This window comes from Triticum dicoccoides, chromosome 6B, assembly GCF_002162155.2.
Source record: "Triticum dicoccoides isolate Atlit2015 ecotype Zavitan chromosome 6B, WEW_v2.0, whole genome shotgun sequence".
NCBI lineage: Eukaryota > Viridiplantae > Streptophyta > Magnoliopsida > Poales > Poaceae > Triticum > Triticum dicoccoides.
The window spans coordinates 600,569,780-600,593,469 of record NC_041391.1 but is presented as its reverse complement, the minus strand read 5'-3'; positions in this window follow the sequence as shown (position 1 = coordinate 600,593,469).

Genomic DNA, 23,690 nt, shown 5'->3' with positions numbered 1-23,690 from the left:
TGGCGGCTAGGGTTAGGGTTTGGCGCGGGTGTGGGCCGGCGGCGGTTGCGGGCTGGTGGGGCAGCGGCGGCTGGCGGCGGCGGCGCTATTTAAAGGCGCCCCCGGGTGGATTCCCGCTCGGGCACGACCCGTAGGTCGGCTGCGTGTTTTTTTATATAATTCCGCGCAGAAGAAAAATAAAAAGAAATACTAAACGGACTCCAAAAATCCCGAAATAAATTTTCCCCGACTTCTAAAATCAAGCCAGACAAGATGAACATTTATTTGGGGCTAAATGCAATTTTGAAAAACGCACATTTTTTCCTAAATTCAAATAAAAGGCGAAAACTCCAAAATAAATCATATTTGATTTTTTTATTAAATCTTCATTATTTCTTTATTTTGGGAAAGTCGTTTTATTCCCTCTCTGAATTTTTGGTAGTAGAAATAATTGAAGATAAAATAAATGAAATAAATGATCCTATTTTTAAAATTTGAGAAAAACTCAAATAAGAAAATAACGAAATCCCCAACTCTCTCCGAGGGTCCTTGAGTTGCATAGAATTTCTAGGATCGAGCCAATGATGCAACAAAAATATGATATGCAATGATGATCTATGTATAATATTCCAAATTGAAAATTTGGAATGTTACAAACCTACCCCCCTTAAGATGAATCTCGCCCTCGAGATTCGGGTTGGCTAGCAAATAGGTGAGGGTGGTCCTTGAGCAGATCTTCCTCTCGCTCCCAGGTGGCTTCCTCCTCGGTGTGGTGGCTCCACTGAACTTTGCAAAACTTGATAACCTTACTGCGGGTAACTCGACTGGCATAATCCAGAATTCTAACTGGTTTCTCTTCATAAGTCAAATCATCCTTCAACTGAATTGCTCCCAGTGGCACAGTATCTCTCAGTGGTATATCAGCTATTTCTGCGTGACACTTCTTCAACTATGAAACATGGAACACATCGTGAACTCCTGACAATCCCTCAGGTAATTCCAACTTGTACGCTACTTCTCCCATGCATTCCAAAACCTTGTATGGCCCCACAAAACGTGGTGCTAACTTTCCTTTTACTCCAAAGCGCTTACCTCCTCGTAGTGGAGATACTCGAAGATAAACTCTGTCTTAGACTTCGTGTTCTGTCTCCTTGCGTTTTGAATCTGCATAGCTCTTCTACCTTGACTGAGCTACCTTGAGCCTATCGCAGATCAACTTTACTTTCTGTTCAGACTCCTTAATCAAATCCGGTCCAAACAACTGGCAGTCTCCAACCTCATCCCACAACAACGGGGTTCTGCACCTCCTTCCGTACAAGGCTTCGAAAGGGGCCATCTTCAAACTAGATTGATAACTGTTGTTGTAAGAAAACTCCGCATATGGCAAGTTGTCATCCCAACTTGATCCATAATCCAACACACAAGCTCTAAGCATATCCTCCAAAATCTGATTGACTCTCTCGGTCTGTCCATCTGTCTGTGGATGGAAAGCTGTGCTAAACTCCAGCCTGGTTCCCAATGTTTTGTGCAACTGCTTCCAGAACTTTGAGGTGAATTGGGTTCCTCTATCTGATACGATACTCCTCGGAACTCCATACAAACAGACAATCCTTGTCATGTATATCTTAGCCAATTTGGCACCGCTGTAGGCAGTCTTTACTGGAATGAAATGAGCTACCTTCGTCAAATGATCGACTCCAACTCAAATCGAGTCATAGCCTGAACGAGTCCTGGGCAATCCTGTGATGAAATCCATGCCTAGTTTGCCCCACTTCCATTCGGGTATAGGCAATGGCTGCAACAATCTGGCTGGCTTTTGACGTTCTTCCTTCACCCTCTGACATACATCACAAACTGCTACGTACTCTGCAATATCCTTCTTTATTCCGGTCCACCAGAAAGTTTCCTTCAAATCCAAATACATCTTGGTATTCCCGGGGTGAATCGAATATGGTGAATCATGTGCCTCTTGCAGAATCAACTTCCTGATCTCCGGGTCATTGGGCACATAAACACGGTCCTCAAATCGTAGGGTACCGTACTCATCCTCATGAAATCCCTTAGCCTTTCCTTCGCTCATTTTCTCCTTTATAGAGGCAACTTCCTTATCTGTCTTTTGAGCTTCTCTGATTTTATCCATCAACGTAGACTGAATCTCCATTGCTGCTACATAGCCTCTCGGAACTATTTCCAAACATAGATCATGAAGATCTTCGGCTAACTCCTTGGGTATTCCTCCCATCATTAGTGTATTGACGTGGCTCTTACGGCTCAACGCGTCTGCTACAACGTTAGCCTTCCCGGGGTGATAATGCAATCTCATAACATAATCCTTAATAAGCTCCAACCATCTCCTCTGCCTGAGATTTAACTCCTTCTGCGTGAAGATGTACTTCAAACTCTTATGATCCGTGTACACCTCACAATGATTTCCAATGAGAAAATGTCTCCATGTTTTCAGTGCGTGCACTACGGCTGCTAACTCCAAATCATGAGTAGCATAATTCAACTCATGAGGCTTAAGCTGTCGTGAAGCATACGAAACAACTCTTCCCTCCTGCATAAGCACTGCTCCAAGTCCTTGACGTGAAGCGTCGCAATACACTTCATAATCCTTAATCTGATCTGGCAGAATTAATACTGGTGAGGTAACCAAACGTTTCTTCAACTCCTGGAAACTAGCCTCACACTCCTTAGTCCAAATGAACTTAGTATCCTTCTTCAACAACTCTGTCATAGGCTTCGCAGTCTTCGAGAAATTTTCAATAAATCTCCGGTAGTATCCTGCGAGTCCAAGGAAACTCCTGATCTCTCCAACTGTTGTTATTGCTTCCCAGTTTGTCACAGTGACAACTTTAGTGGGGTCTACGGCAATACCTTCTCTGGATATAACATGTCCGAGAAATCCAACTTCCTTCAACCAAAACTCACACTTGCTGAACTTGGCGTATAGCTGATGTTCTCTGAGCTTCTCGAGTACCAAACGCAAGTGTTCCTTATGTTCCTCTTCATTCTTCGAGTAAACCAAAATATCATCAATGAACACTACGACGAACTTATCCAAAAACTCCATAAACACCTTGTTCATCATGTTCATAAAATAGGCTGGGGCGTTAGTCAGACCAAATGACATAACGGTATACTCATACAGCCCATACTTGGTGGTAAAAGCCGTCTTCGGTATATCTTGCTCTCGAATCTTCAACTGATGGTATCCTGATCGCAAATCGATCTTGGAAAACACCTTAGTTCCTTGCAACCGATCAAACAGATCATTGATCATTGGTAGTGGGTACTTGTTCTTGATGGTTACTTCATTCAATCCGCGATAATCGACAACCATTCTTAACGATCCATCCTTCTTTTCCACCAGAAGTACTGGCGATCCCCAAGGCGAAGAACTTGGGCGAATAAAACCTTTATCCAACAACTCCTTAATCTGCTTCTTAATTTCCTCCAAATCTTGGGCTGGCATCCTGTACGGTCTCTTGGATATAGGCCCAGTGCCTGGCAGTAGTTCAATTAAGAACTCAATGTCCCTATCCGGTGGCATGCCTGGCAACTCTTCTGGAAATACATCGGGGAAATCCCTTACCACTGGTACTTCCTCCTGCACAACTCCTGATAAGGAATTCACATGTGCTCTTCTTGGCTCATGCCGTGATACATACTTGATTTTTCTTCCTTCTGGTGTCGTAAGCAAAATCGACTTACTGGCGCAATCAATGTTCCCTCCATACATTGACAGCCAATCCATACCAAGAATTACATCCAAACCTAGGGATTCCAATATAATTAAATCCGTTGGGAAAACATGCCTTCCTATACTTAATGGCACCTGAAAGCATCCTTGACTGACCATAAACTCAGCTCCCGGTGAACTCACTAGTATAGGTGTCTTAAGAGTCTTAGTGGGCAGGCTAAACTTATCCACAAATCCCCTTGATATGTATGAATGCGATGCACCAGTATCAAAAAGAACAACTGCAGTAAATGCCTTAACCAAAAACTTACCTATTACTGCGTCTGGCTGAGCTTCAACCTCCTCCACGGGAACGTGGTTCACTTGCCCCCTGATGAAAGGGTTCGGCTTCTTTCCTGAGCTTCCATTGCCATTTCCATTTTGGGCTTCTGGGCAATCATTTGCATAATGCCCAGTCTTACGGCACTTATAACAAGTGATATGACTCAGGTCTGCCTTGGATTGTGTTGAAGGGTTGGTCCGGCTTTGTCCATTGCTTCCTTCATTCCCGTTTCCATTCTTTGCACCATTATGATTGTGCGAGCTACCTCCTCCATGAGTATGCTGAAAGTGTCTCCCTGACTTTGGGGTAAAGCGTGGCTTCTGCTGAGCTCCAAAATTGTACTTCCCCTGTGCATACTTCCTCTTACGATTGTCAATCTGCTGCTGCTTCCCCTCAATCATAAGAGCACGATCTACTAACTCCTAGTAGTTATTGAAAGTGGCTACCATCAACTGCATGCTCAGCTCATCATTCAGTCCTTCTAGAAACTTCTCCTGCTTAGCTGCATCCGTAGCAACGTCATCTGGGGCATAACGTGCTAGCTTACTAAAATCATCCACATACTGGCCAACTATCCGTCCTCCTTGGCGTAAGTTGTGAAACTCACGCGTCTTCATGGCCATAGCTCCTGCTGAAACATGGGCAGTATGAAAAGCTTGCTGAAACTGATTCCATGTGACAGTGTCTACAGGGTAAGTGGGTGTAAAATTCTCCCACCATGCTGCTGCGGGTCCGTCAAGCTCATGTGCGGCAAACTTCACCTTTTCTCCATCCGTGCATCCTACAGTGGTCAACTCCCTCCCTATCTTACGGAGCCAATCATCTGCTACTATTGGCTCGGTGCTACTGGAAAACACCGGCGGATTCAACCTTAAGAAACGTGCTAGATGGTCAACAGGTGGTGGTGGTGGTGGGTTGCTGTTGTTGTTGCCTTGGTTCTGTACCAATGTTTGAATCAAGGTATTCTGCTGCTGAATCAACTGAGTGATCTCTGGCGGAAAAACAAACTCGGGGTCGCGTCTCGGAGGCATCTGAGGATTTAAAGGGGAGAGTTAAGAATAGAATGAGGTCTAGTGGGATAACACTACCCATATGCACATGAGACAAAACACACAATATCATTCCAATCAATTCAGACAAGGGCATACGACGGTCTAACTATCGTTACAAAAGTGCTTGGACTAAAACTAATTAAATGGTGGAAAATTCTACTACTGTTATGGTGGTCAACTAGAAAAACTGCTCCGATGAAGATTCCATGATACCTGCTCCAGCTTCATCAACATAGTCATCATCGTTGTCTTCGGGATCCGAGTCGGTGTCGTCGATGATGATATAATTATCTGGGCAAGTAGGTTCATCCTCTTCCTCTCTGGGTGCTGATCCTCCCATGAATACTCCAATCTTCTCCTTAAGGTCACCGTTCTGTCTTACTAGAGCGACGATTTCTTCCATATAGTCTTTACGTGTAGCCTTGAGTTCTGCTTCTAGCTCCTTGATCCTGGTCATAGCCTTCTGTAGTTCCTCCATATCTGCGCACATCTGATTCTCCTGGCGTCGGATGTGTTGGTTTAACCCCTGAATATAAGCTGCGATTGATCGGTCCCTTTTGGTGGTGATCATCTCCCAATGCTCATCTCGGCGCCCACAAATCTGGTAGATAGTATTCTTGAGGTCGTTGTGGTAAACTTCTCCAATCCGTCCCATGGCGATGTGAGCTGCCATGCTTTTTCCTAGGCTCCATGTTGGTACATCAAAGGTAAACTCTATTGGCTCCGTGACTGGTGCAAATGTCCTTCCTGGAATGTAGACTTGAATCCTCTAGCGCTCCTCTTCGGGTAAAGTGGCGTTGAAAGTACCGGTGAAGCTTGGTACTCCTATGTTCAGGTATCTAGTGGCTTCCTTCAAGTGACATCCAAAAGGTGAATTCTCATCTGGTTGTGCGAACTTGATCCTTGCACCCGCCATCCTAAAGAATAGAAAAGATGAGAAATCAGAAATGAGAAGAAAGAGTAGTGATCTAGGGCTTTAGCTTAGTGACCGTGTCCTACAGTCAGCGTGTGCTCTCATACCACCTTGTAGCGACCAGACCTCAACCAGTCTGATCTCTGTGCTCAGTGTCATCCCTGGATCAGTAATGCTGACACCACATAGTACTTGGAGGGTTTATAACAGAGTAGCAATCACACACTTATTACATGGAATGTCTCAAAAGAGAACTTATTAAAATATATATGGCTTAAGGCCATCTAAAAACGATAACAACGGAAGGCTTGGAAGATAAGCGAGTCCATCAACTCCAACGGCATCACTGAGTATAGAACCACAACCTAAAAGCACCTTACTCGTCGTCTGAAAAGTCTGCAACATGAAACGTTGCAGCCCAAAAACGGGTCAGCACATGGAATATGCTGGCAATGTAACACATAGAGAATAACAATGGAATAAGCTACACTACATGCAATTTGGCTGGTGTAAAAGCTCTATGGTTACAGTTTTGCATAAAGCCAATTTTTCCGTACTGCAAAGGAATAAATTTAGTTAACTATCATGGTGGTTATTAAACATTGAGAATGGTTGACAACATTCTCAATCCCAATTAAAAGTACTCATTAAACCCAACAATATTAAATTAGAGTAACGTGATGAGATTCACATGATATCCAGGTACTAGATACTCAAAACGTCCATAACCGGGGACACGGCTAATCATGATTAGTTTATACACTCTACAGAGGTTTGCGCACTTTTCCCCACAAGACTCGATCGCCTCCGTTTGATTCCTCGCACTACATGATGTTTGAGAAACGGATGACCGAGACATAGTCTTTCGGAAGCGCTAGCACCTTACATGTGGGTAGACCGGTACACCTACTTTCCCCTACATCTGCTAGTCTACCCGTAAGAGTTTGCACAACTTAATCAACTATGCCAGAGCCCATAATGGCTTGTGGCTGCACACGGAAGTTTCTAGTTTGAATAATCTCATGATCCCTTTGAGCCTGGGTGGCGGTCCGAAGAAATACAGGCAAGTCCTGATAGAAACCAGGTGCCTCAATCCACCCAGATGTGTGTTTAAGTTGCCACCTTAAATAAACCATTAAATAACAATCTCACATCTGTCATGGATACACTCACCCAATCCACGTCTACTAGCATAGCATGACATAATAAGCAAATGTAGAGGTAACTCCCAAGGGTTTGATAATAAAATAGGTAATAGGTACTACCTCAATCTACTTCCCAAAATCCACAATTTAATTAGATCCTAATCATGCAAGTGTTTGAGGATTAATCTAATGCATAAAAACTGGGTAGTAGAAAAGGTATGATCAAAGTGTTACTTGCCTTGCTGATGATCCGCAAAACCTAGAGACTCGAAGTAACAGGCGGCGCACTCTGGGTATTCTATCGCAGACAAACAAACAAACAAACATACAATAAGTACTCATCTAATGCACTGGTAAAACTCGAATAAAAGATCTAACCAGAATGTTCAACTTAAGAACTCCGGTTTGCAAAAAGAACCAAATCAAACAAAGCAACGAAAGTCAAACGACGAAAGAAAACAGCTTCATTTTACTAATCTGGATCTAAGTCAAATTTTACAGAAGCAAAAACTTGTTTAAGTTGATTATTCGGAAAGAGGGTTTCGAGACGAAACTCCAGACGCTTGAATCGCCTGATTCTGACAAACAAGCGAAAAGTTATACTAAAACGAAAATCGGATCAGGAATCGCGATCAGAAAAATCGCGGATTAAATCCGAGAAAATGAAAAACGACGAATAGGCTGACGAACGAACGTTTGTTGACTAAACAGATCTGACGAGTACGTTCGTTAAAACGAACGAACGAGCGAACGCTCGCTATTTAACCGAACCGAGAATAAAACCGATCTAACGAACAACCGAAAAAAAGAAAAAAAACCAAAGAAAAACTCGCTCGGTTTTTATAAAAAAACCGGCGACACGTGAATCAAGGCGGCGGCGAACCTCGGCGGCAGCATCGGCGAAGTCCGGCGATGCTCCGGCGGCGGCGGCGGCTGGCGGCGGCGGCTGGCGGCTAGAGTTAGGGTTTGGCGCGGGTGTGGGCCGGCGGCGGCTGCGGGCTGGCGGGGCGGCGACGGTTGGCGGCGGCGGCGCTATTTAAAGGCGCCCCCGGGCGGAGTCCCGCTCGGGCACGGCCCGTAGGTCGGTTGCGTGTTTTTTTATAATTCCGCGCAGAAGAAAAATAAAAAGGAATACTAAACGGTCTCCAAAAATCCCGAAATAAATTTTCCCCGGCTTCTAAAATCAAGCTGGAAAAGATGAACATTTATTTGGGGCCTAAATGCAATTTTAAAAAATGCACATTTTCCTAAATTCAAATAAAAGGCGAAAACTCCAAAATGAATCTTATTCGATTTTTATTAAATCTTCATTATTTCTTTATTTTGGGAAAGTTATTTTATTCCCTCTCTGAACTTTTGGTACTAGAAATAACTGAAGATAAAATAAATAAAATCAATGATCCTATTTTCAAAATTTGAGAAAAAATCAAATAAGAAAATAACGAAATCCCCAACTCTCTCCGAGGGTCCTTGAGTTGCATAGAATTTCTAGGATCGAGCCAATGATGCAACAAAAATATGATATGCAATGATGATCTATGTATAACATTCCAAATTGAAAATTTGGGATGTTACACCTTATCCGATATAGCAGAACGTAAGGCAGCAAAACATGGGAGCCGGGCAAACCCAACTATTGACCCAAGACATGATTCGGAGCTGATGCATATAATGCTATAAGTTCGGGGTGCCACACTTTCGAAAGTGTTCAGACTTTTCTTATCGTGTTATGGGGTACACCAAAGCCCCTGGCGAGCTGAACGTACCAAAATGTACGGATGCAATTTGTAATAAATAGTCAAGGAAAAAGATAAAGAAATGTAATAATAAGCTGGTGCTGTACATTATTTTTCTATTGTTATTTGGATAATACGTCAAGGCATATGTATACAAGTAGTGCCATAAGCAAAATAGGACTATTTGACATGTCCTAACCAAGAGCGAGCTGCGTGTGGGTATGTAAAAGAGGTATAGAGATCGTTATCAGAGACCACCTAGGGATTCCCTTATTCGTCAAAGCTCCTTGCTTCCTTGGTGTTTCCGTTCCGTGATGGGTCCAATAATCAGGTTATCGGAAGAGCCTCCAGGAAATAGGGACCTGAAAGAAAGAAAAGGGTGAAGGTATACGGGTCCTGGGGCGGTTGAGCCGCATTGTGGGCCGCATTGTAGCTGTGCCTCCGCCTTTGCCCATGGTATTTTAAGTGCGTAATTATGTACGTGCGGCACGGAATTCACCGCTTGACTGGGACTAGGACGGAGGCCGAATTGCTAGGCGAGCTCAGGACGTGCCGGCCGATCCTGTTGCAGAGTACTTCAGACCCGCTTAACGGTGTCCGGAGGCTTTATAGCCGAATTGGAGGTCTGCCTAAGAAGATTGGTCTGTACTTCTGCTGCGAGGGCCGTAGTGTGCTCCTCCGTACGGAGGGAGCGCTCTGTGTTTACATTGACTGTTATAACCCCGCGAGGTCCGGGCATCTTGAGCTTGAGGTAAGCATAGTGTGGCACCGCATTGAATCTGGCAAATGCGGTTCGTCCAAGCAATGCATGGTAGCCACTGCGGAAGGGGACGATATCAAAGATTAACTCCTCGCTTCAGAAATTGTTCGGAGATCCGAAGACTACTTCCAGTGTAATTGAGCCCGTGCAACAGGCCTCTACACCCGGTATAACACTTTTGAAGGTTGTTTTGGTGGTTTGATCCTTGAGGGATCGATGCCCATTTGCGCACTGTATCCCGATAGAGCAGGTTCAGGCTGCTGCCACCGTCCATGAGGACTCGTGTGAGGTGGAATCCGTTAATGACAAGGTCAAGGACGAGTACGGCCGAACCGCCATGACGGATGCTGGTCGGATGATCCCTGCAATCAAAGGTGATCGGACAAGAAGACCATGGGTTAAACTTTGCAGCGACTGGCTCCATCGCGTAGACGTCCCTTAGTGCACGCTTCCGCTCCCTCTTGGGAATATGGGTTGCGTATATCATATTTATCGTTTTTACTTGGGGAGGAAATGTCTTCTGTCCTCCTGTGTTCGGCAGTCGGGGCTCCTTGTCATCATCACTATGCGGCCCCTTTTTCTTGTTTTCGACATTCAACTTGTCGGCCTGTTTGAACACCCAACATTCTCTGTTGGTGTGGTTGGCTGGTTTATCGGGGGTGCCGTGAATTTGACATGAGTGATCGAGTATGCGGTCCAGACTGGACGGGCCCGAATTGTTTCTTTTGAATGGCTTCTTCCGCTGACCGGACTTAGAGCCACTGAATCCGGCATTGACGGCCGTGTCTTCGGCGTTATCGCCATTTTTGCGACACTTGTGTCTGTTGTGTCGGGGCTTGCCGTTGCTGTCTCTGACATCTGAGGTGCCAGGGTTTCTTGATGTGCTGTTGCTGTGAGCCAGCCAGCTGTCCTCGCCCGCACAAAAGCGGGTCATGAGTGTTGTGAGGGCTGCCATGGACTTCGACTTATCTTGGCCGAGGTGTCGGGCAAGCCACTCGTCACGGATGTTATGCTTAAAGGCCGCCAGGGCTTCAGCATCCGGACAGTCAATGATTTGGTTCTTTTTAGTTAGGAACCAAGTCCAGAATTTCCTGGCTGACTCTCCGGGCTGTTGGGTTATGTGACTTAAGTCATCAGCATCCAGTGGTCGCACATAAGTACCCTGGAAGTTGTCAAGGAATGCGTCTTCCAGGTTCTCCCAACTGCCAATGGAGTTTGCCGGCAGGCTATTCAGACAATGAGCCGGTCCCTTGAGTTTTAGTGGGAGGTACTTGATGGCATGTAGATCATCACCGTGGGCCATGTGAATGTGGAGAAGGAAATCTTCAATCCATACCACGGGGTCTGTTGTCCCATCATATGATTTGATGTTCACGGGTTTAAACCCTTCTAGGAACTCATGCTCCATTACTTCGTCAGTGAAGCATCGGGGGTGTGCAGCGTCTCTATGCCGGGCTACATCACAACGCAGTTCAACTGGGTCTGGTCTGTAGTATTCGGCCTGGCCAGATTTGTATTTAATGTATCCGGCACGATGGTCATCGTGACACATTGGGGCGCGCCCCCGTGATCCATAGATCGATCTTAACTGTCCTGCTTTGTTTTCTAGCTCGTCTCGCAGGTCATGCTTGTAGCCCCCGGCCTTCGTGTTCTTATTTGTTTGGCGACGGGGTGCGGGCTCGTGTTCGGGATGATACGCCGCTTTATCTCGGCCACGAGGCGGCCGGTCGGTCGCTGTCGGTGTCAAGACCGGCGGATCTCGGGTAGGGGGTCCCGAACTGTGCGTCTAGGCGGATGGTAACAGGAGACAAGGACACGATGTTTTACCCAGGTTCGGGCCCTCTTGATGGAGGTAAAACCCTACGTCCTGCTTGATTGATATTGATATTGTGGATGTTTACAAGAGTGGATCTACCACGAGATCAAGGAGGCTAAACCCTAGAAGCTAGCCTATGGTATGATTGTAATGGTTGTTGTTGTGTCCTACGGACTAGAGCCATCCGGTTTATATAGACACCAGAGAGGGCTAGGGTTACATAGAGTCGGTTACAATGGTAGGAGATCTACGTATCCGTATCGCCAAGCTTGCCTTCCACGCCAAGGAAAGTCCCATCCGGACACGGGACGAAGTCTTCAATCTTGTATCTTCATAGTCTTGGAGTCCGGTCGATGATGATAGTCCGACCGATGATAGTTCGGCTGATGATGGTAGTCCGACTATCCAGACACCCCCTAATCCAGGACTCCCTCAGTAGCCCCTGAACCAGGCTTCAATGACGATAAGTCCGGCGCGTATATTGCATGGCATTGCAAGGCAGGTTCCTCCTCCGAATAATAGAAGATTGTGAACACCAGGATAGTGTTCGGCTCTGCAAAATAAAATTCCACATTCCACCGTAGAGAGAATAATATATACACAAGTTCAATCTGCTGACGTTTTTTGCGGCATGACGTCACGCCACTACCAAGCCATTACTTGAATCGTTTTTTACTCTACCACCTCAGCGCATTTAGCGAAGCGGTTTCCTTGGCACGTCTTGTCGAAGCAGAGATCGTGTTCCCCCTTAATCCGGGATTCTCATCAATACGGACGTGAGTAACCCAACTACGCCATTGATGGTGACGCTTGGGGGATAAGTGAGTTTTACCAGGCCGGTGGGGGACGCGTAGACTTCGCCCGCCCATATAAGGGATAAGGATTCACCTTTTCACCTACGCCTTCTTCCTCCTTTGCTTATCCATTTCCGTGCACTCGAGCTCCAGCGCCCAAGCCCGCACATCTCGTCTCAACCTTCCCCAGTTATGTCCGGAGCGGGAGGCAAGTGGATGACCTCCTCCGTTACGGAGGAGCACATCGAAAGACTGCGCAGCGCCGGCTACCTGTGCGGCGACATCGCGCACCGGCTGCCCGATGAGGGGCAGCTCATCCCCACCCCCAGGCCCCATGAGAGGGTCGTTTTTCTTTCCCACTTCCTCTGTGGACTGGGTTTTCCACTTCACCCCTTTGTCCGGGGGCTCATGTTCTACTATGGCCTGGATTTCCATGATCTGGCGCCGAACTTCATCCTCAACATCTCGGCGTTTATCGTCGTGTGCGAGGCCTTCCTCTGCATCCAGCCCCACTTTGGCTTGTGGCTCAAGACCTTCAATGTCAAGCCGAAGGTAGTGAAAGGCACTCAAGCGGAGTGCGGAGGCGCCATGTTGGGCAAGATGCCCAATGTCCTTTGGTTCGAAGGGGCCTTCGTGGAATCCATCAAGGGGTGGCAATCGGGGTGGTTCTATATCACCGAGCCACGCGACCCTAAGTGGGCGGCGGCCCCCGAGTTCAGATCTGGTATCCCCACGCAACTCACCTCCTGGAAAGAGAAGGGCTTGCTATGGGGTAGTTCGGAGGAGGTGACGGGACTCCAAGCCTGTATCCAGAAGCTGTTGAAGAAGCTCAGGCTGGTTAACGTGGTCCAGGTCATGCTCGTCCGCCGGGTTCTCCCATGCCAAGAGCAGGCATTCAATCTGTGGGAGTTCAATCCGGAACAGCACCAGGCGCTGAGAGGGCTCTTTGACACGACGTACGAAGGCGCCTGGAGGGTGCTGTTTAAGGGCGCCGAAGCCCCCGCATCCGCGACTGAAGATCGTGGATTTCACTCGCAGCACCAAGCCGACGAGGTAAGTGGTTCTACCCCTTTACGGGACACTCGCTTTTCATAGTTTGACTCTATGCGGGTTTTAATTTCCCCTTTTCCTCTGATAGGACTGGATGAGGAAGGCGGAGCAGATTATCTGCCCGGCTCCCATGCCAGAAAACCCAGTAGATGCCCGTCTAGCGAGGCTGCTGGTTCCGGCACCGCACGTGGTGCCGGAGAAGAAGGCCAAGAAGGAGGCCACGGGTGCTCAAAAGAGTTCCTGTTTTCTGGTGTCCGACGACTCCGGGGCGGACTCCTCCCCCGAAAACGAGGAGGAGAAAGAGGACTCTCTCCCAGAGGAGGGAGAGAGGAAGAGGAAGGCTTCCCCAACAGGGGAGGCCGAAGGGTCCAAGAGGGGATGGACTATTCCCCCGGACAGCTCCGCCAACATCAACGTTGTCAAGGAAGAATGGCCTTCAAGGGCAGGCCTCCGGCGAGATCGTAAGTATCCAGATTCCTGAGTGATTTATAATTTCTTTTTCTGTGTCACATAGTGTCATTCTGATGCCGCATGCTGCCTGTAGTCCGGCCAATGATGATCTCCCCGCTTCATCGAGCGGGTCGTTGGCTCCGTCGGATGTAGACTCCATCCCGACCGCCTTCACCCCTCGCGACACCGAGGACGCCGAGGTGGGATCCCAAGAAGGGACCCATCAGGGGGAGGCTCCGGAGGCGCCACAAGGCGTCCTCTCGGACTTTGCGCCGGACTCCATATCAAAACCCGCAGTGGTTCCGGAGTCCGGCCGGCAGCCCCTTCGCACGAAGGGCAAGACCGTGACGCCGGCGGCTTCCGTCCAACCGGAGGCGCCGGACAATTTGTTGGAGGCGCTCCAGAGCACTTCCATCGAGGAAGAACACCGCACTATTATGAGTGCGGTGATTCAGAAGGTACAGCTCGCCAAGAGCGGGCTGACCGAAGCCTGCAGTAGCCTTCTATCAGGCTTTGAGGTAAGAAGTTAAAAATATGCAATGTAATACCACATAGACAGTAGCCCCTGATGCTCGGTTCAGTGTTCGGAAAGAAAAGCCGGACTGAGGATCTGAAAAAAGAAGATATACGCAGGGTTGCTAAAAAATTATGTCAATATGGGTTGCAGGCTACGCTGCTGACCTCTGCCGCACTGACTGCGGAGGTCGGTGCTTTGAAGCAGGAGCTCGAGCGGTCCGAGCAAGAGCTCGGCCGCGCCAAGAAGCAGCTCCAGGACAAAGAAGGTGAGTAACACCACTTTGAACTTGTACCTTACAGAAAAGGATTTAGGTTGCAACAAAAAATAACAAGGATAACATGGGTACTGCAGGGGCCACGAACGAGGTGGCGACCTTGAAGGAGGCCGTGTCTGCGGCCGAACACAATGCGGCCGCAGAACGGGCAGAGCGAGAAAAGCAGGAGGCGCGGGTGGCGGTGGTTCAGCAAGAGCTCCAGGCTCTCATGGAAAAGCATGAGAGTTTGGAGCGTGACTCAAAGACTCGAGAGTCCGAGCTTGCCTCGGCTCTCGAAAGTGCCAAGACTGCCAAGGCCGATGCCCATAAGTCCCTTCAGGAGATTGAGTTGGCGAGGAAGATAGCGGCGGGTAAGGCATTTTTCATGCAAAGCAAGCATGTGAATGTAAATTACGTGTTACTTACCCGAATTCGGAGCTCTCCAGGGGCGTTTGCAGATCTGCCTCACAGCGTGTCTGATGCCGCCGCATTCTACCGAGCCGAGGAGGGGAGCTCAACGGAGAAGGTCTTCTGGTCTCAGTATGCTGAGGCCGGCCATCTGGTGCCCCATAGCGACCAGCTGAAGCAGCTGGTCGAGCTCCACAAGGCGGCCGAGCAGGCCATGAAGGGCCTCATAGTCCGGCTGTGGCCTGGAGAGGCCATGCCTGGGAGCTACTTCGGCCTCATGCGACGGTTGGTGGATGCATGCCCCTGGGTGGAGGTTATCAAGCGCTCCGCCTGTATTGAAGGTGCTCGTCGGGCCCTTGCCCGCGCAAAGGTGCATTGGGGCAAGCTGGATGCGGAGAAGCTAACCGCTGACGTGCCACCAGCGGGCAAGGAATATCGTACGCCCAAAATGTACTATAAGACTGTCCTGAAGGGTGCCCGCAAGATTGCGGATGAGTGCCCCAGGGATGTAATTATTGAGTAAATTCGCAATGTGTTATCCTGTGCGCTGAAAATTTTGTTCATATGCGCTAAGCAACGCTTGTTAATTTAAAATATTACCTTCTGTGCGGCCGTTTATTAAATCTGAGAGATGGCAAGTCGTCGGCTTCAGCCCCCATGCCATGAGTGCTGGGGTGTTCGGGATAAGCTTGAGCACTCTTGTTCCCATTTTTGGGTCCATCTAGGGAGGCGCTCAACACAACGAACAAGGCAACCGGACTTATAGTGCTTGAACACTCTCACTTAGCCATAGAATTCTATAATTTTAAATTTCGGCGAAGCCCCTAGTATTCGGAAGACCGAATTAGGGGCGCTATCCACGCCTTCGTCGGACATTATCCGGAACTTCGCTCGAAGCGGCGTAGGTCTTTAAGGACCCTAAAGGACCTCTCGAACAGCGACCAGTCTCTCGCCTTATCATGACAGTCAGTTTTAGCTTTCTCCACTGAGGCGTTAACCCGGCTCAACCGGGGCGCAATCACAGTGGTTCTCCTAGTGCTACCTTAGCCGATAGAACGGAACGTAATGTGCCAAACATGGGAGCCGGGCAAACCCAACTATTGACCCAAGACATGATTCGGAGCCGATTCATATAATGCTATAAGTTCGGGGTGCCGCACCTGTGAAAGTGTTCGGACTTTATCACACCATAATGCGGGGAACATATGCCCCTGGTGTATTTGGCCGTACCAAAATGTACGGATGCAACATGTCGTAAATGAACATATATATATAAGGTAGTGCAATTATGGGCAAAAAGTGCTGCATTTTATTCGAGAATATCTGCTATGAGTGCGCAATGATACAAATAGTGCGGAAAGCAAGGGATTGGACGAATTAAAGGCGTCTCCCTCCAGGGATAGGCCGCGGAATGGTGTATTTAACAAATTTAATGCTCGTAATTGAGACCATCTGAGTGTTCGTCGCGGCCTTTGTCCCTCCCTGGCTGTTGCATCATGAGTTCGGCAGGTTCGCCGCCGGACAGAGTTCTGTATAAAAAAGAGAGAAATAAAAGATAAAAAAGAGCGACACACTTGGGAGCCCCTGGTGTGGTCGAACCGCACTCTGGGTCTATTGTGGTTGTGCCTCTCGCCCTATGCCCATGGTATCTCCAGGGCGTAATTATGTACGCGGAGAGTTTGTCTTACAATTGAGCGAGGGCTGGGGTTGAGGCCACATTGCTACGCTTGCTCGGAACGTGCCAGGTGGTCTTGGTTGATGTTGCTCCGGGCGCGTTTGGCCGTGTCCGGTCATTTAACGGCCGGACTCGAAAATTGCCTTAAAAGGCTGCTCTGTACTTCTGCCGCGAGAGCCGCTGTATGTTCCTCCGTTCGGAGGGAGCATTCCGTGTTTCCATTGACCGTGATTACTCCACGAGGGCCTGGCATCTTGAGCTTAAGGTATGCATAATGCGGCACCACGTTGAATTTTGCGAACGCGGTTCGTCCGAGCAGAGCGTGATAGCCACTGCGGAACGGGACTATGTCGAAGATTAACTCCTCGCTTCGGAAATTATCCGGGGATCCGAAGACCACTTCCAGTGTGACTGAGCCTGTACAACTGGCCTCGACACCTGGTATGACGCCTTTGAAGGTTGTCTTTGTAGGTTTAATCCTTGAAGGGTCTATGCCCATCTTGCGCACTGTATCCTGATAAAGCAGGTTCAGGCTACTGTCGCCGTCCATCAGGACTCTCGTGAGGTGAAATCCATCGACGATTGGGTCTAAAACCAATGCGGCGAATCCGCCATGGCGGATACTGGTCGGATGGTCTCTTCGATCGAAAGTGATCGGGCAAGAGGACCATGGGTTGAATTTTGGGGCGACTGGCTCCATCGCGTATACGTCCCTTAGTGCACGCTTCCGCTCCCTCTTGGGTATATGCGTTGCGTATATCATGTTTACCGTCCGAACTTGAGGGGGGAATCCCTTTTGTCCTCTGTTGTTCGGCGGCTGGGTCTCTTCCTCGTCATCGCTGTGTAGCCCCTTGTCATTGTATTCGGCGATTAATTTTCCTGCCTGCTTGAATACCCAACAATCTCTGTTGGTGTGGTTAGCTGGCTTTTCGGGGGTTCCATGTATTTGACAGGAGCGGTCGAGTATTCGGTCCAAATTGGACGGGCCCGGAGTGGTTCTTTTGAATGGCTTCTTCCGTTGACCGGGCTTGGAGCCTCGGAATCCGGCGTTGACTGCCGTATCCTCATTGCTGTCGCCATTAATGCGGCGTTTGTTTTTGTTTCGACGCAACCTGCCATTGCGGTCCTTGGTATCCGGACTGCCAGCGTTTTTGCTGAGGTTGTTGCTGCGAGCTAGCCAGCTATCCTCTCCCGCACAGAAGCGGGTCATGAGTGATGTGAGGGATGCCATGGATTTCGGCTTTTCCTGTCCTAGGTGCCGGGCCAGCCACTGGTCGCAGATGTTATGTTTGAAGGCAGCGAGGGCCTCTGCATCCGGACAGTCGACGATTTGATTTTTCTTTGTTAAGAACCGTGTCCAGAATTGCCTGGCCGATTCGTCTGGCTGCTGGATTATGTGGCTTAGGTCATCTGCGTCCGGTGGTCGCACATACGTGCCCTGGAAGTTGTCGAGGAATGCGGCTTCCAGGTCTTCCCAGCATCCAATTGACTCTGCGGACAGGCTGTTAAGCCAATGCCGAGCTGGTCCTTTAAGCTTGAGAGGGAGATATTTGATGGCGTGAAGATCGTCGCCGCGGGCCATATGTATATGGAGGAGATAATCCTCGATCCAAACCGCGGGGTCTGTTGTGCCATCGTAGGATTCGATATTAATGGGTTTAAACCCTTCAGGGATTTGATGATCCATTACTTCGTCAGTGAAGCATAGTGGGTGTGCGGCGCCTCTGTATTGAGCAATATCGCGACGTAGCTCGAGAGAGCATTGTCTGTTGTGTTCGGCCCGGCCAGAGTAGTTGTATCCGGCGCGACGGTATTCGTCGTAGGGTCTTGGGGCGCCCACGTGATCCATAGATAGATCTGGATTGTCTTGCCTTATCCTCCAATATATCCCGCAAGTCTGGCCCGTTCCCCCGTGGCTTCATGATTTTTGAGCGATGCCGGGGTACGGTTTTGGTGGAGGGCTTGCATGCCTCTCTGTCGCGGCCACGAGGTGGTCGGTCTGCCGTATTGTGCGCTGGTGATGTAGGTTTGTACGCTTCCTCCTCTAGTCGGGGGAGCAACTTGCGTTTTGGGTAACTTTTGGAGGGGCGTTCGAGTTCATACTATTCGGCCGCGAGGACCTCGGTCCATCTGTCGGCCAGTAGGTCTTGATCAGCTTGAAGCTGTGGCTTCTTTTTCTTTAGGCTGTTTGCCGTGGCCATTAGCCTGCGTCTGAAACGCTCTTGTTCGACGGGATCCTCAGGCACGACGAATTCGTCGTCGTCGAGGCTTGCCTCGTCTCCGGAGGGAGGTAAGTAATTATCATCCTCAACCTCTTCGTCTGCCGCCCTGTCGTGAGGGCTTGCTTCTGTCTCCTCCTGCGATGGATCATGCGGGAGGGGGTTGTCTTCGGCACTTTCCGGGGTGTTATTATCTCCTGTGCCGGAATCTTCATTCTTGCTGTGGCGGGATTTAGAGCGGCGCCGCTGACGTCGGCGCTTGGGCTGCTTCTTTAAGGAATCGGCCTCCGTTGCTTCTTCGCTGTCCCCATCTTTTGGGGTGTCCACCATGTATATGTCGTATGACGAGGTGGTCTTCCAGTGTCCTGTAGGCGCTGGTTCTTGATAGTCTCCGGCATCGTCGTCCATACCGTCGATGTCGTCGGAGTCATAGTCGAGTACGTCGGTTAGATCGTCGATGGTGGCTACAAAGTGGGTGGTGGGTGGGCTCTGAATTTCTTCGTCGTCCGCGTCCCAACCATCTTGGCCGCAGTTCGGCCAGGGCTCTCTGGATAGCGAGAGATGCTTCAGCGAATTTAAGATATCACCGAAGGGTGAGTGCTGAAAGATGTCCGCAGCGGTGAATTCCATGATCGGCGCCCAATTGGATTCGACTGGCAGGGGCACAGGAGGTTCAGAGTCCGGCAGGGAGTCCGGCACCTTAGAGTCATGAGATTTATGCGGGACAAGGTAAGTGTTCGGCTCCATCGCCGTAGAAGTTGCAGCTCCCGAGGCGGTGTCCAGCCATCCGTCCTCGATCTGAGCGATCGGCTCCGGACTATGGGTCGGAGCGGATTCGTGTGCGGCCTCCAGGGCGCTGTCCGGCGGCAGAGTTAGGTCGTGCCCATCGTGACAGCGTGGCACGCTCGGCTGTGGCTCAGATCCATCGAAGATCAAGTCCCCGCGGATACCGGCCGTGAAGTTTAGGCTTCCAAACCTGACCTGACGGCCAGGGGCGTAGCTTTCGATCTGCTCCAGATGGCCAAGTGAGTTGCCCCGCAGTGCGAAGCCGCCGAATACGAAGATCTGTCCGGGGAGAAAAGTCTCACCCAAGACTGTGTCGTTGTTGATTGAAGAGGCCATCAAGCCTATCGGTGACGACACAGAGGAATTCTCAATGAAAGCACCAATGTCGGTGTCAAAACCGGCGGATCTCGGGTAGGGGGTCCCGAACTGTGCGTCTAGGCGGATGGTAACAGGAGACAAGGGACACGATGTTTTACCCAGGTTCGGGCCCTCTTGATGGAGGTAAAACCCTACGTCCTGCTTGATTGATATTGATATTGTGGATGTTTACAAGAGTGGATCTACCACGAGATCAAGGAGGCTAAACACTAGAAACTAGCCTATGGTATGATTGTAATGGTTGTTGTTGTGTCCTATGGACTAGAGCCATCCAGTTTATATAGACACTGGAGAGGGCTAGGGTTACATAGAGTCGGTTACAATGGTAGGAGATCTACGTATCCGTATCGCCAAGCTTGCCTTCCACGCCAAGGAAAGTCCCATCCGGACACGGGACGAAGTCTTCAATCTTGTATCTTCATAGTCTTGGAGTCCGGTCGATGATGATAGTCCGGCCGATGCTAGTTCGGCTGATGATGGTAGTCCGACTATCCGGACACCCCCTAATCTAGGACTCCCTCAGTCGCATCCTGCGTTGGTAGTGTAGGCTCTAATGCCTCCTCTTTGAATTGAGGTAACAACCTACGCTTTGGGTAGCTTTTGGTTGGGCGCTCGAGTCCGTATTCCTCGGTTGCCAGGACCTCAGTCCATCTATCAGTTAGCAGATCTTGATCAGCTTGAAGCTGTTGCTGCTTTTTCTTCAGGCTTTTTGCAGTGGCTATAAGTCGGCGCTTGAAGCGATCCTGCTTGACGGGATCCTCAGGCACGATAAATTCGTCATCGCCGAGGCTCACCTCGTCTTGTGAGAGGGGCATGTAATTGTCATCCTTCAAGTCTCCATCCATTGCCTGTTCATCAGGGCTAGCTTGCCCATCCTCCCGTCCGGCCTACTCAAAGTCTGGCTGGGCAGGATTGTTTTCGTCTTCGGCATCATCCGGAGTGCTATTGTCTCTTGTGCCGGTATCACTATTTTTGCTATGGCGGGGCTTAGAGTGGCGCCACTGATGCCGGCGTTTAGATTGCTTCTCCAGGGGGTTATCCTCCGTTGCCTCATTGCCTTTTCTTTCTTTGGGTGTGTCCACCATATATATGTCATATGATGAGGTGGCTGTCCAGCGCCCTGTGGGCGGTGGTTCCTGTTCTTCTCCAGCATCGTCGTCCATACTGTCGATGTCTTCGAAGTCAAAATCAAGCATGTCGGTTAAGTCTTCGACAGTGGCTACCAAGTGGGTGGTGGGTGGGTAATGAATTTCTTCGTCGTCCGCTTCCCACTCAAGCCGGACATAGTTCGGCCAAGAGTCTCCTGATAGGGAGAGGGATTTCAACGAATTTAGCACGTCACCCAGGGGCGAGTGCTGGAAGATATCCGCGGAGGTAAACTCCATGATCGGCACCCAATCAGGTTCGATAGGCATGGATGTGCGCGGTTCAGAGCCTATGGCCGGAGATGAGTCCGAGGGTCCGATGGCGCAGACCTTATTGGAGGCGAAGTCTGTGTTCGGCTCTACCGCTAATGAGTGTGCGGCCTCCGTGGCAGGGTCTATCCACCCGTCCTCGGAAGGCATGATCTGCTCCAGATCTAAGGCCAGGGCAGCTGCATGTGCGTTCTCCTGAACACCATCCGATGGCAGATCTAAGTCATGCTCATCGTGACTGTACGACGCACCTGTCATGGGCTCGAATCCGTCGAAGATCAAGTCTCCGCGGATGTCGACAGTGTAGTTCAGGCTTCCAAACATGACTTGATGGCTAGGGGCGTAGCTATGGATCTGCTCCAGCTGGCCAAGCGAGTTGGCTCGCAGTGCAAAGCCGCGGAATACGAAGATTTGTCCGGGGAGGAAAACCTCACCCTGGATCGCATCGTTGTAGGTGATTGAAGGAGCCATCAAGCCTTATGGTGACGACATAGTGGAACTCTCAATGAAAGCACCAATGTCGGTGTCAGAACCGGTGGATCTCGGTTAGGGGGTCCCGAACTGTGCGCCTAAGGCTAATGGTAACAGGAGGCGGGGGACACAATGTTTACCCAGGTTCGGGCCCTCTCTATGGAGGTAATACCCTACTTCCTGATTGATTGATCTTGATGATATGAGTATTACAAGAGTTGATCTACCATGAGATCATAGAGGCTAAACCCTAGAAGCTAGCCTATGATTATGATTGTTGTTGTCCTACAGACTAAACCCTCAGGTTTATATAGACACCGGAGGGGGCTAGGGTTACACAGAGTTGGTTATAGAGAAGGAAATCTACATATCCGAATCGCCAAGCTTGCCTTTCACGCAAAGGAGAGTCCCACCCGGACACGTGACGAAGTCTTCAATCCTGTATCTTCATAGTCCAACAGTCCGGCACAAGTACATAGCCCGGCTGTCCGAGGACCCCCTAATCCAGGACTCCCTCAACGGGCACCCGGGGTGTCCAGGGGGTTTGGCCATCTTGCTCCCTTCCTTCTTCTTGACTTCTTCTTCCTTCTCTTGTTCCGTGGGTGCTTGGGCCTTCCTCCTTGCTTCCTCACGATGATCACTGATGTACCTGAGAACGCATAGTGTATCTCTTTGAGGTAGAATCCCATTCTCATGTGAAACCGAACGAAACTCAGAGAGGAAAGAAGTGATCTCGTTCTCGATGTTGCATGCATGTGCTCTTGTCATTGGTCCTCTCGATGCTTGCGGTGGTGATGGAGTGTCGATGCGGGTAGTCGAGGGATGCTCCGCATCAGGATGCTTGCATACGGAGCTCCCGGTGATTGACTCGACGACTATGGGCGCATGGCCGATTCCACCACCATTGAGTGTTTCTATAAGTTCTGCAGGGCAGTGGTGGCAGTGTTTGGACCACAATACTTGTGAACACCCAATGCGAAAGACATTGCTGGGATCCTGGCACAGAATGCAGTAAGAGGATCTCCTGGGATGCTTGGAAGCATCGACTGCATGCATTGGAAATGGAAGAACTGTCCATTTGCTTGGCAGGGGTTGTACAAAGGCGCCTAAGGCGGTTGCAGTGTGGTACTTGAGGCAGTGGCCACACAGGATCTCTGGATTTGGCACTCTTTCTTTGGGATGCCAGGAACTCACAATGACAACAATGTCCTGCAGTGCTCCCTGTCTTTGCCAAGCTTGTTGATAGTCATTCTCCTCCAGTGAACTTCGAGGTCAATGGGCGGCACTACAACAAGGGGTACTATCTAGCTGATGGCATCTATCCAAGATGGTCGACATTTGTGAATACCATCTCAAACCCTGTGCGAGGAGGCAAGAATGCCCGGTTTGCGAAGGTTCAGGAGGCTTGCAGGAAGGATGTCGAGCGGGCATTTGGTGTGCTCCAATCTCGATTTGTTGTTATCCGGTTCCCTGCTTAGACCTGGTCGAAAGATCAAATGTGGGAGATCATGACTTGTTGTGTCATCTTGCACAATATGATCATTGAGAGCGAGCATGAAGAGCCAGTGTTTGACACTGAACCATATTACAGGCAAGGTCCTCTTCCCAAGTTGATCACCAACTACCGGCAACCTGGACTGGCTTTCTCAATATGCGTCAGGAGATCCGAGACCCACAGGTGCATCAAGAACTGCAACACGATCTGGTCGAGCACCTATGGAGGCTCAAGGGCGAGGCCGGGGCGACGCGGGAATGACGTGTGATGAATCTTGAGTTTTTATTTGTTAAACTATATAATTTGTATTGAACTGTTTGATTTATGTGATGAAACACGTTGAAACACGCCGA